The 10,259-nt window shown below is 44.2% G+C and overlaps 1 long non-coding RNA gene across 1 annotated transcript; it reads left to right on the forward strand.

Moving 5' to 3' along the window:
- Positions 1-2,301: 2,301 nt before the first annotated feature.
- Positions 2,302-8,158, forward strand: LOC124099572 (uncharacterized). Its single transcript, XR_006853988.2, has 2 exons — positions 2,302-2,818; positions 6,976-8,158. It is a non-coding gene; the product is annotated as an uncharacterized LOC124099572 (long non-coding RNA).
- Positions 8,159-10,259: the final 2,101 nt, after the last annotated feature.

Consider the following 10,259-nt stretch of genomic DNA (forward strand, 5'->3'; position numbering starts at 1 on the left):
TTATGGATTTTTATGATTCAGAATTATTATGATGCTCAGTGATTTTGACTAGTTAATATACATGTCCATGGACTTTCTTACAATACACCCTCGCAAACATCCTTCTAGCCCAACACCAGTATGCACACTATTTCATACTTGTATGAATCTATGTTATCATTTTGTTCACACAAATGCCATCAGAAGATGCCAAGAACCAGCAATTATGAATGAAAGATGTGGTTCAGAATGCCAGGGACATGGTCTCCTTGAAGGGTTAGGAACTATCTATATTTTACCAGGGGAAAAAGTGTTCAGGGTCTGAGATGTGATGTCTGTGGGGTCAGACTGCCTGGCTGTGTGGCCTGGGAAAGTTATCTCATCTGTCTGAACCTCAGTTTCCTCATCTTAGAATGAAGGTGTCATTGAAAAAACAGGTTATGAGGGTCCCCCTGGGACAGTCAGTGGTAGGTTGGTGGCACCGAGTCTAATTCCAGAAAAATCATCCAACCCTCGTTAGCTGTGACTCTTGCTGTGACTATCCGAGTTATCTAGCAGAGCTGAGATGTGCTGCCTGGAGATTGTACAGGGACCATGGATGTCCATTGTCTCGTCTATTCTCATCACTATCACAGTACGGCATCCAGTAAATATTTCCAGTTGATTCATTGCTTTTAATTCTATGAAAAAGTTCGACTCTGTGATGCTTACTTAATTGTACGTGCCAGTTCGACTGGGCCGTAGGACAGGCGGCTACTTGTTTAAACATTATTTTGGGTATGTCTCAAAGATGGTTTGGGGATGAGATTCACATGTGAATCAGTAAAGTGAGGAAGGCAGACTGCTGTCCCTAAACGGGGTGAGCCTCATCTAATTCATGGAAGGCCTGAATAGGAGAGAGAGGCTGAGGAGGAAGTCTCTCTTCCAGTTCTCAGGCTGGGACATGGGTCTTCTCCCTTTGGATTCAGACTCAGACTCAATATCAGCCATTCTTGTTCTCAGGCCTTGGGGCATGAACTGGAGCTTCAGCTACATCATGGGCTTGAAAGAGTAAAAGAAATTGAAGTTAAAGTGTAAAAGACCGGGTATCGTAAAGTTTCTAAGCTGCAAAGCCTGAGTTAAAATGTAAAGGACCAGGTATTGTTAAGTTCCTATGCTACACCCAAAACCTGAAATTCCTGTAGCTGTTAGGACAATTCCCGGGGACTGCTCAGTAGATATTCCCCCTGACCATTTAGTTGTTTAATAACCTAGAACCCTGTGCAGCTTGGCATGTAGGCATCTCAGGGCCCAAACCAATCAGTTTGAATGTACCCCCCTTCTTAGGATTGACGTATCACTCCCGCCCGACCTGTTCCCGCCAATGGATGTACTAATCATGTTTAAGAATTGTTGTTTGATTTTCCCGCGCCTCATGATGATTTGCTCTGATGTATGCAAAGCCCCCACCCTCCCCAAAAAGTGTACTTAAGCACTGCTCAACCCCTGCTCGGGGCTCTGGGCCGCTCTCCCTTCTTGAGTGAGCACGGAGCCCCAGCGTGCTGGATTCTTCAATAAACCCCCTTCTGCGGTTGCATGAGTCGGTCTCTTGGTGGTCTCTTCCTCGGTCGTTCACCGGACCCTTACAGGCTCTCCTGACTCTGAATCTGTCAAGCTTCATAATGTACGAACCAACTCCTAATTCTCTCTCTTTTGCACACACGTACACACACACACACACACACACAATTGGTGCTTTATCTCCTGAGAACTCTAAATAACAGAGCTACTTCTGTCTTAGATATGAGGCTCTTTCTTTTCTAGAAATGAGGCTTTACATAAATATCTCCACTGGCCCATCCGCCGATGATTTGGCATGAAACGTAGACTCGGGGTAGGGTGAGTTTGTAAAATACTAAAAGGCTCCGTCTTTGAGTCCGAGGTTGCTGAAAGTGTGGAAAAGGCGATTGCTAAGGCTGCAGACACCTCCCAAACCTCAGGCAGGAAGGGCAGCCCTCCCCCGGGGGTTCTGAGGTGGGGGGTTGGGTAAGCCAGAGGTGGGAAGGTCATGAGAATCAAAGCCCAGCAGATGCAGAGAGCCAGGTGACCCGTCCTCAGGGAAGACCAGGCAGAGCACAATCAGCTGTACCCCCCAGTACTTTTGGGGTCTTCATTTCACAGTCTCATGTTTTTTAGATTCCCATTCGTAGACATGGCCCTTCCTTCGTCTTTTTTTTTTTGACACAGCATCTTTATTATTTATTATTTTTTATGTGATGCTGAGGATCGAATCCAGTGCCCCACAAGTATGAGACAAGTGCTTTACCACTGAGCTACTGAAGGACCCCAAGGCCCCAGGCCCAACATTAGGAAAACTAACCCCTGTGCCCTGAAGCTGCAAGATGTTCCATATAGATAACCCCGGAAGGGCCAAACTTGAGCAAACAGGGTAAAAACAGGAACTAAAAGGACAGGATGCAATTTTATGGTTTTTCTGAGAACTAAAGTGGGAAAACAAGTTTACCCCCCTAGGTGACTCAACTGCTGAATTCAGAGGGACCAATAGGAAGGCTGTTGCTGTGCTAAGCTAAGACCTAACCCACCTGTCCCCTATAAAAGATCTATACCCCAAAGCCCGGTGTGCCAGTTCACCGAAGCTCCGGCTGAGGTTTTGCTGTGCACCCGCAGGCGCCTGTGTGAGAATAAACGCCTCCTGCTTTTTGCAGCCAGTGTCTCGTGTGGTTCATTCCGGGTTTGGGATCTGTGGATATTTCATTGTGGAGGTCCCACCGAGATCCAAGATCCCGGTTCCGGTTCCGATCCCGGTCCCTATCCGGAGGACACCCGACATCACTGGGAGGTAAGCTGGCCAGCTCAAACTGACTGTCTTGTTGTCCTGTTGGTTATCTGTTCTTTGTTCCGCGCAGCGTCTGTAAGACTATATGATCCTAGGCATAGTCATTTAGTATTCTGAGTATTCTGAGGCAGTTCTGTCATTTAGTATTCTGAGGCAGCTTGAGAAGGAGTTGACGAACTCGGACTTCTCCCCTGCCACCCTGGGAGACGTCCCAGGGATCAGAAGGGTCCATTTCTTTGGGGCCCCCGGTGTTTCCGAGGGTTACACCATTTTTGTAGGCGACAAAGAAGTACAAACTTCTCCCAGGCCATCTGATTTGTTCGGTTTCCACCGAAGCCGCGCAGCGATCTCACTGTTTGGTTTCGTTTTTGTGTCATTGTGTCTGTCTCTCTATTTCCTCTCTGAGAATAACATGGGACAATCACTAACAACCCCTTTGAGCCTAACTCTAGATCATTGGCAAGACGTTCAAGATCGGGCAGACAACCTGTCCGTGGCAGTCAAAAAGAAAAAAATGGGTAACACTCTGTACCACGGAGTGGCCAATATTGGCCCACCCTCGAAGTTAAATGGCCCCCAGGAGAGTCCCTCCATCTCTCTCTCTAATTTGCAAAGTCAGAGATTGTCTTTCAGCCGGGCCGCATGGCCATCCAGATCATGGCTTTTAACCTTTCAGGACCTCTGCGAATCCCCTCCTGCATGGGTGGGATCCACGCAGTCCGCCGGGAGGATTCCACCCGGCGGTATGGCGGATCTGTCCCGTCCCTGTTCCTCCCGGCCCCTCCACCCCAGGAAGCGAACGGGTCTTCCTGGAGTCGGGCTGCTTGGAAATGCAGCCCAAGGCGGATGATAAATTCTATCTAAGGCTGAATACTGAGACTAGGGAAGCAATGTTTTCTTCCCCCCCCATAACCGGCTTGAGTGCAAATAGAGATGCCTGCTGGGGATTTAACAACTTTGACATCTCGCTTTGACTTTTCTCAAAGCCCTGTCCTCATTATTAAATTAATGTTAATTGGCTTTAGAGATGGGAACCAAATTTTCAGTCACAAATTTTGACACTCTCAAGGGGACTTTTAAGGAGTTCCCACTCTGCTTTCTTGGGGAAGCCTAGCACTCGAAACAACTGCAAGCAGAGGATGGACTTTTTGGGAGCTGGCTACTAACAAGTTAAAAAAAAAAATACCTAAACTAGAGGAACTGATCCTGTGGGTGAAAGATAGGATTAAGGGACTCCCAGCAGCTGCCAGAGCCATTTAGCTCTGGGGAGTTCCCTGGGTCCTTATCTACATCTTAAGGATCTGTTTACTTAACCTCTGTTTACTTAAAAAAAAGGGACACTGAATGCAGTAAAGCCAGTCACACTGAGACCCTTGATTTTACACCTATAGTTGCCCCTACGTGAAAACATCTGGTCCACTCATAGGAAAATCTATGGTGCCACTGATGGGAGTCATAATTAAATGAAAGTTCAAAACCTGGAGAGATATTTTCTTATCTGGTTGTCTAATTGTTTCTTAGGGATAATCTAGGTTAAATATGTGTCTAAAAAATAAATAATAATAATTTTTATTGTAACAATCTGGTATCTGAATGGGTTTCTAAAGCATTGCACTATCTTGCAGTTAAAAGTTGGGTTTAAACAATTGTTTAGTTTGATTTCAGATAGTTCATGATAGAAAACTTAAATACTTGGGATAAAAAATTTTAAAAGTTTCAATTTTGAACTGGGTAGCCTGAAAAAAAAAAAAAATTAAAAATAGATCCAAATATCTTTAATTCACGTGATTCAAACGGTTCAATTTAGATTGGGTAAACAGATAAAAGTAAAGATGTCCTCAAAATTAAGCTTATAAGTTTCTCTAGGTGTTCAAAAAGGCCCTAATAAAATGTTAACTCTGCTTAAATTTAAAAGTTTACAAGTATTGTTTCAAAATGTGAACAAAAGGAGGTTTATATAATTATGGTGTTATTAATGTGTTCATATCTTCCAGGTATACAAGTCTGTAAGGTAAAAGCTTCAAAAGAACATTATATCAAGCTGGTGTTCTAAAGTTGTATGGTAATTTTAGGCTTAAAAAAAAAATGTTAAAAATTCGATTATATCATTTGTGTTCTATAACTAAACTTGTTATCAATAAGATATGTACAGTTCCATGTTACTTTCTACTCTAAGATACAATTTATGTATTTTTAAGTTAATAAGAGCCTAATCTGTGTGAAGGTTTAATTGCAAAACACAAAAGTACATTACTACTTTTCTACAAGAAGTTAAAAGCTTTCAGCCTTTAATTCATATTTTAGGTGTGATATTATGTTGTGTTAGCTAATGTTCATGTAAACTTGAACAACAATTTATGTAAACTTTGTAAAATGATCAGCTTCAGAACTATAGTACTTGAGATTTATAAAGAGCCCTGCCTTACTTGAGATAAGGCTCTGTCCCATCTCACTACATGTGAAAATGGCTATAAAAAAAGGTAAGCCAGATTTCAGTACAGTTAAAGTTGTGTCCAAAAGTAGGTTTTTGCCAAGATTACTAGGATCTCAAACAGGAAATTATGATGTATAACCCTGCCAGAATTCAAGGTAGCTATTATATAAGCTAAATATGTTTTTACCCTAGTTAGTTTTGTTTTGTAGTTTGCTTATAGATGGTTTAAGGATTGCCTATTAATATTCTAAAGAGGTATTGCTTTAAGAACACAACCTGGGTCAACATAAGATAAAGAGTTATCACCTACAGGATAGAGAGATAGACATTAAAGCCCAGTGCTCTTAATATAAGGCTGTTAACTTATTTGCTGGATGTTTAAGATCAAGTTTTTAAAATTAGTTAAATTAAAAGGGCCAAGAAAACCAATATTTGGCTCTTGCCCTCTGAGTCAGTCTGAATCAGGGAATAGGGGACTTCTCCAAAGGGCTCAGCAACTCTAGGCCACATAACCTCCTGAGCAGGGAGATTAATGAGACCAGTGGAGGACAGAAAGCCAAATGGTGCATTTGCTGTAAAGAGGAGGGTCATTAAAAAAGGGAGACATCCCTGATGCTTCTGAGGGAAGCCATATGGTCAAACAAGGCCTGGACCCATCCTAGCGCAAATGGCACTAGCAGAACTGAAAAGCTGCTATGAAGTTCCCGAGGACTCCCAGGATAACTCAGCTGACTGTAAACAATAGGTAGAAACAAAAGTCAGTTTGACTTGCTTCATCTTAAACACTTAGCAAAGACAGTCAAAGCCAAAGCACAGCTGTTCCTGGACATCTTAAATGATAATAATAATTAAATGTAACTTCCATAAATAAATAGACTGGAGGCTACAAGAGAGATTCTTAGACAGAAATGCCTGATAACTGTCAAAGGAACTACTAAAATAGTTTTAGTCTAAAGCTTTTATTTCTAGACAACACAGGTAGATTTGATGTTTGCTAATATGGTTATCCAGCCCTAAGTAGCAGAATTAAAGATTTCTCTATTAGACACAGAGGAAAAACAAAAGGCTCTTTTGGAAGCTCGCAAAAATGTGCCGACGGGCGCCCCACCCAACTCACAAATTTGATTAACGAAGCTTTTCCTTTAACCCGGCCAAACTGGGACTATGCGACTGAAGCAGGTGAGAACCACCTACATCTCTATCGCCAGTTACTCATAGCGGGTCTCCATGGAGCAGGGGGGTCTCCATGGAGCAGGGCGACGGCCCACCAATTTGGCTCAGGTAAGACAGACTATCCAGGGGTCAGAGGAAACTCCGACAGCCTTCTTAGAGAAATTAAAAGAGACTTATCGGAGGTTTACTCCCTTTGATCCTGATAATGAGGACCAAAAAGGAAACATTTAATGGGCCTGCCTTCGTCTCCCAGGTAAGTCAGGCGGTAGCCAATACATTAAAAATTAATTAAAAATTACATTATGGTTATAGACCCCAAAGTTCAGGACAGGTAAAAAAGATAAATAGAACCATTAAGGAGACTTTAACTAAACTGACACTTGAAACTGGCACTAGAGACTGGGTACAACTCCTACCTTTAGCCTTGTATGGGGCCCAAAACACCCCAGGCCCACATGGACTAACCCCATTTAAAATCCTGTACGGTGCCCCACCTCCCGCTATTAACTTTTATAAAACTAAAACCTATGCCTCCCTCACCCCATCTATGCAGACTCATTTGCATGCTTTGCAATTGGTCCAGAACGAGGTCTGGAAGCCTCTAGCCGCAGCATACAAAGAGGAACTTAAAACCCCCTTGCTGCCACATCCCTTCAAGGTCGGAGATACCGTCTGGGTACGCAGGCACCAGAGCAGGAACCTCGAACTGCGGTGGAAAGGACCCTACACTATCCTGCTGACCACTCCTACTGCACTCAAAGTGGACGGCATCGCTGCTTAGATCCATGCTTCCCACGTGAAGACTGCACATCCACAGGAGTCCGCAGACACCTCTCCGGATCCAGAATGGAAGTTGCAACGTACCCAAAATCCGCTAAAGATAAGACTCACTCGCTGTTAATTTTTCTTGCTTTGTGCTGTGTCTTCCCCATATCAGTTAACCCCAACCAATCTGTGAGCCAGACATGACAAGTATTATCGGGGACAAGAAATATAATTTAAAAAAAAAAAAAAAAAAAAAACAGGATCCCCCACTTTCTGCCGACTCTTGCAGGAGCCTGAAATGGTACGGGGCAGGGCCATGTACCGCATTTGCCTGCAACCCCTTAAACATTACCTTTACTCAGGCAGGCAAAGCATCAAAAGATTAGATAAAAAAAAAAAACAATGGGGCCTGAAAATATATCATAAAACTGCCTATGACCCTGGGGTCCTATTCAAAATTAGATTAATAGTAAATACCAACCCCCAACCAGTATGCTGAGCCGTCAGCTGAAATAATGCTGGAATCCGAGCAGATGGGTCAATGGATATAAGATTATATCCATGATATAAAAAAAGGGGGGAATGAAGGACCCCAAGGCCCCAGGCCCAACATTAGGAAAACTAACCCCTGTGCCCTGAAGCTGCAAGATGTTCCATATAGATAACCCCGGAAGGGCCAAACTTGAGCAAACAGGGTAAAAACAGGAACTAAAAGGACAGGATGCAATTTTATGGTTTTTCTGAGAACTAAAGTGGGAAAACAAGTTTACCCCCCTAGGTGACTCAACTGCTGAATTCAGAGGGACCAATAGGAAGGCTGTTGCTGTGCTAAGCTAAGACCTAACCCACCTGTCCCCTATAAAAGATCTATACCCCAAAGCCCGGTGTGCCAGTTCACCGAAGCTCCGGCTGAGGTTTTGCTGTGCACCCGCAGGCGCCTGTGTGAGAATAAACGCCTCCTGCTTTTTGCAGCCAGTGTCTCGTGTGGTTCATTCCGGGTTTGGGATCTGTGGATATTTCACTACAGCCCGAGGCCTTGCCCTCCCTTCTTACTCTGGCCCCAAATAAAGCCCATGACAATCCCCTGGGAGTCCTCCTCTGGTACCCCAGGTTAAAGTTTTGTAGTGAAAACCGGCTGGGTTAGGTGGAAATCGGAGTCCCGACTCTGCATCCTGGCTCTCTCACTCTCTAGCTCTGTGACCTCTGTTGTTCTAAAGGTGAGGATGTGGCTTATTTTCGCTCTGAATGTTCTTCAGTCTCTCTGTTCATTCATTCCCTCATTCATTCATCAACTATTTACTGAAAACATATACAAGTCAACTACGATTTGCAAGAGAGTAGCAAGCATGTTGTATGCAGTGTATCAGGATAGATGACAAGTTCAAAAAGAAATTACAGTGGGATGCATTAAAGACTGACAGAAGTAGATGAACATATCCAACGTGATGTCCTTTCCTGAGAGAGGCTGGTTCAGGGGTGACCATGTGCACTGAGAGTTGGTTTGATGAAGCCACAGGAGGAGAATATCCCAATAATCCTTGCAGAGGCTTGGAATTAAAAGACCATATGGCGACTTGTAGGGAGTGAAAGGATTTCATTGGGTTGGGAATAGTGATGGAGACAGAAGGCACACACTGAAGAAGGAAAGACGAGTTGGATCACCCAGGGTTTTGCATGCCATATTAGGATTCTGCAATATGCAGATCTCCCCATTGATGGTGAGGGTCACCCTTTTCGCTACTTCACTAGCCTCCTGAATTTTCTTATGCCCAAGAGAAACCACAGATGTGAGCCCATCCATTACTAGAACCCTGTGTCTTTTGTACCTTCTATTTCCTCCCCAAACGTCTCTGGCAATTGCTGTGTCTGGGCTCCGTCCAGCTCTCCTGGCAAAAGACAGGAACACTCTTACATCCTTCCAGCCTGGGCTCAGATCATGCCTTCTCCCCTCCAGAAAGAATCGCTCATTGAGACATCTCATTTTACAGAGCATAGTTTTGGAGGGAGGAAAAAAAAATGTCACCCCAGAAGCGAGTGGGAAATCATTCACTTCTGGAGAGATGGAAATGTCAAGACAGATGGATCAGGACTCACACGGGAGTCCTGGGCGGCTCCCTCAGAAAGCCAGAACCCTCTTCTCCGCAGCCTGCCTCAAGGTCATGCGGGTTTGGAAGTTGGCCAACACTCGCCCCTGGGATTCTTCTCACCTCCAAGCTACTTCTCAAGCTGCTTCCTCCGTCTCCCTCTCCTCATGCCCCTGGATGACTCTTACATATCCTCCGGCTCAAATGTCACTTCTCTGAAGGTCTTCTGAACCCAAGGGCGGCCCGGATGAGGCTACTCTGTGCCTCCAGAGCACATTGAATAGGACTTTACCAAAATAATGATAATGCAATTTGTAATTATTTTTTTTCTATTTGTTTTAGCTTCTTGTCTACCAGACCTACATATTCATGATGGCAGGGTAAATATATATCTTTTTTTTTCTTTCTTTTTTGGTCAGCATCTGACTTAGCACTTGGCAAATAGATAATGCTTAGTAATCTGAAGGAATGGTGCATGAATAAATGAATGAATGGATTCTGGGGCCTGAAGACTCCCCTTGTGAAGCCCCCTACCCTCTATTAGCCTTGCTTCTTGAGGGGGAGGGTACAGGGGATTGAACTCAGGGGCACTCGACCACTGAGTCACATCCCCAGCCCTATTTTGTATTTTATTTAGAGACAGGGTCTCACTGAGTGGCTTAGTGCCTCGATTTTGCTGAGGCTGGCTTTGAACTCGTGATCCTCCTGCCTCAGCTTCCAGAGCAGCTGGGATTATAGGTGTGTGCCACCGTGCCCGGCCCAACCTTGGTTTTTATGTGTGTGTGATTCTGGGGATGGAACCCAGGTCCTCATGCATGACCATCCTCACTTTTAAAAGCTCCAGTGCCTAGAATAATCACATGTCAGAAATAGAAGATACCCTATAATGAGAAGTCAGAGTCTCCCAAGTTTGGTGGATGGGATTGCTTCCTTCCTAAAGAAGAACTTATCTGACTCTATGGGTAGGTGAGGACAGAGGGAGAATGTA

The sequence above is a fragment of the Marmota monax genome, unplaced genomic scaffold (genome assembly GCF_021218885.2).
Source record: "Marmota monax isolate L192 unplaced genomic scaffold, Marmota_monax_Labrador192_F-V1.1 WCK01_AAM20220418_F8-fsc00086, whole genome shotgun sequence".
Taxonomy (NCBI): Eukaryota; Metazoa; Chordata; class Mammalia; order Rodentia; family Sciuridae; genus Marmota; species Marmota monax.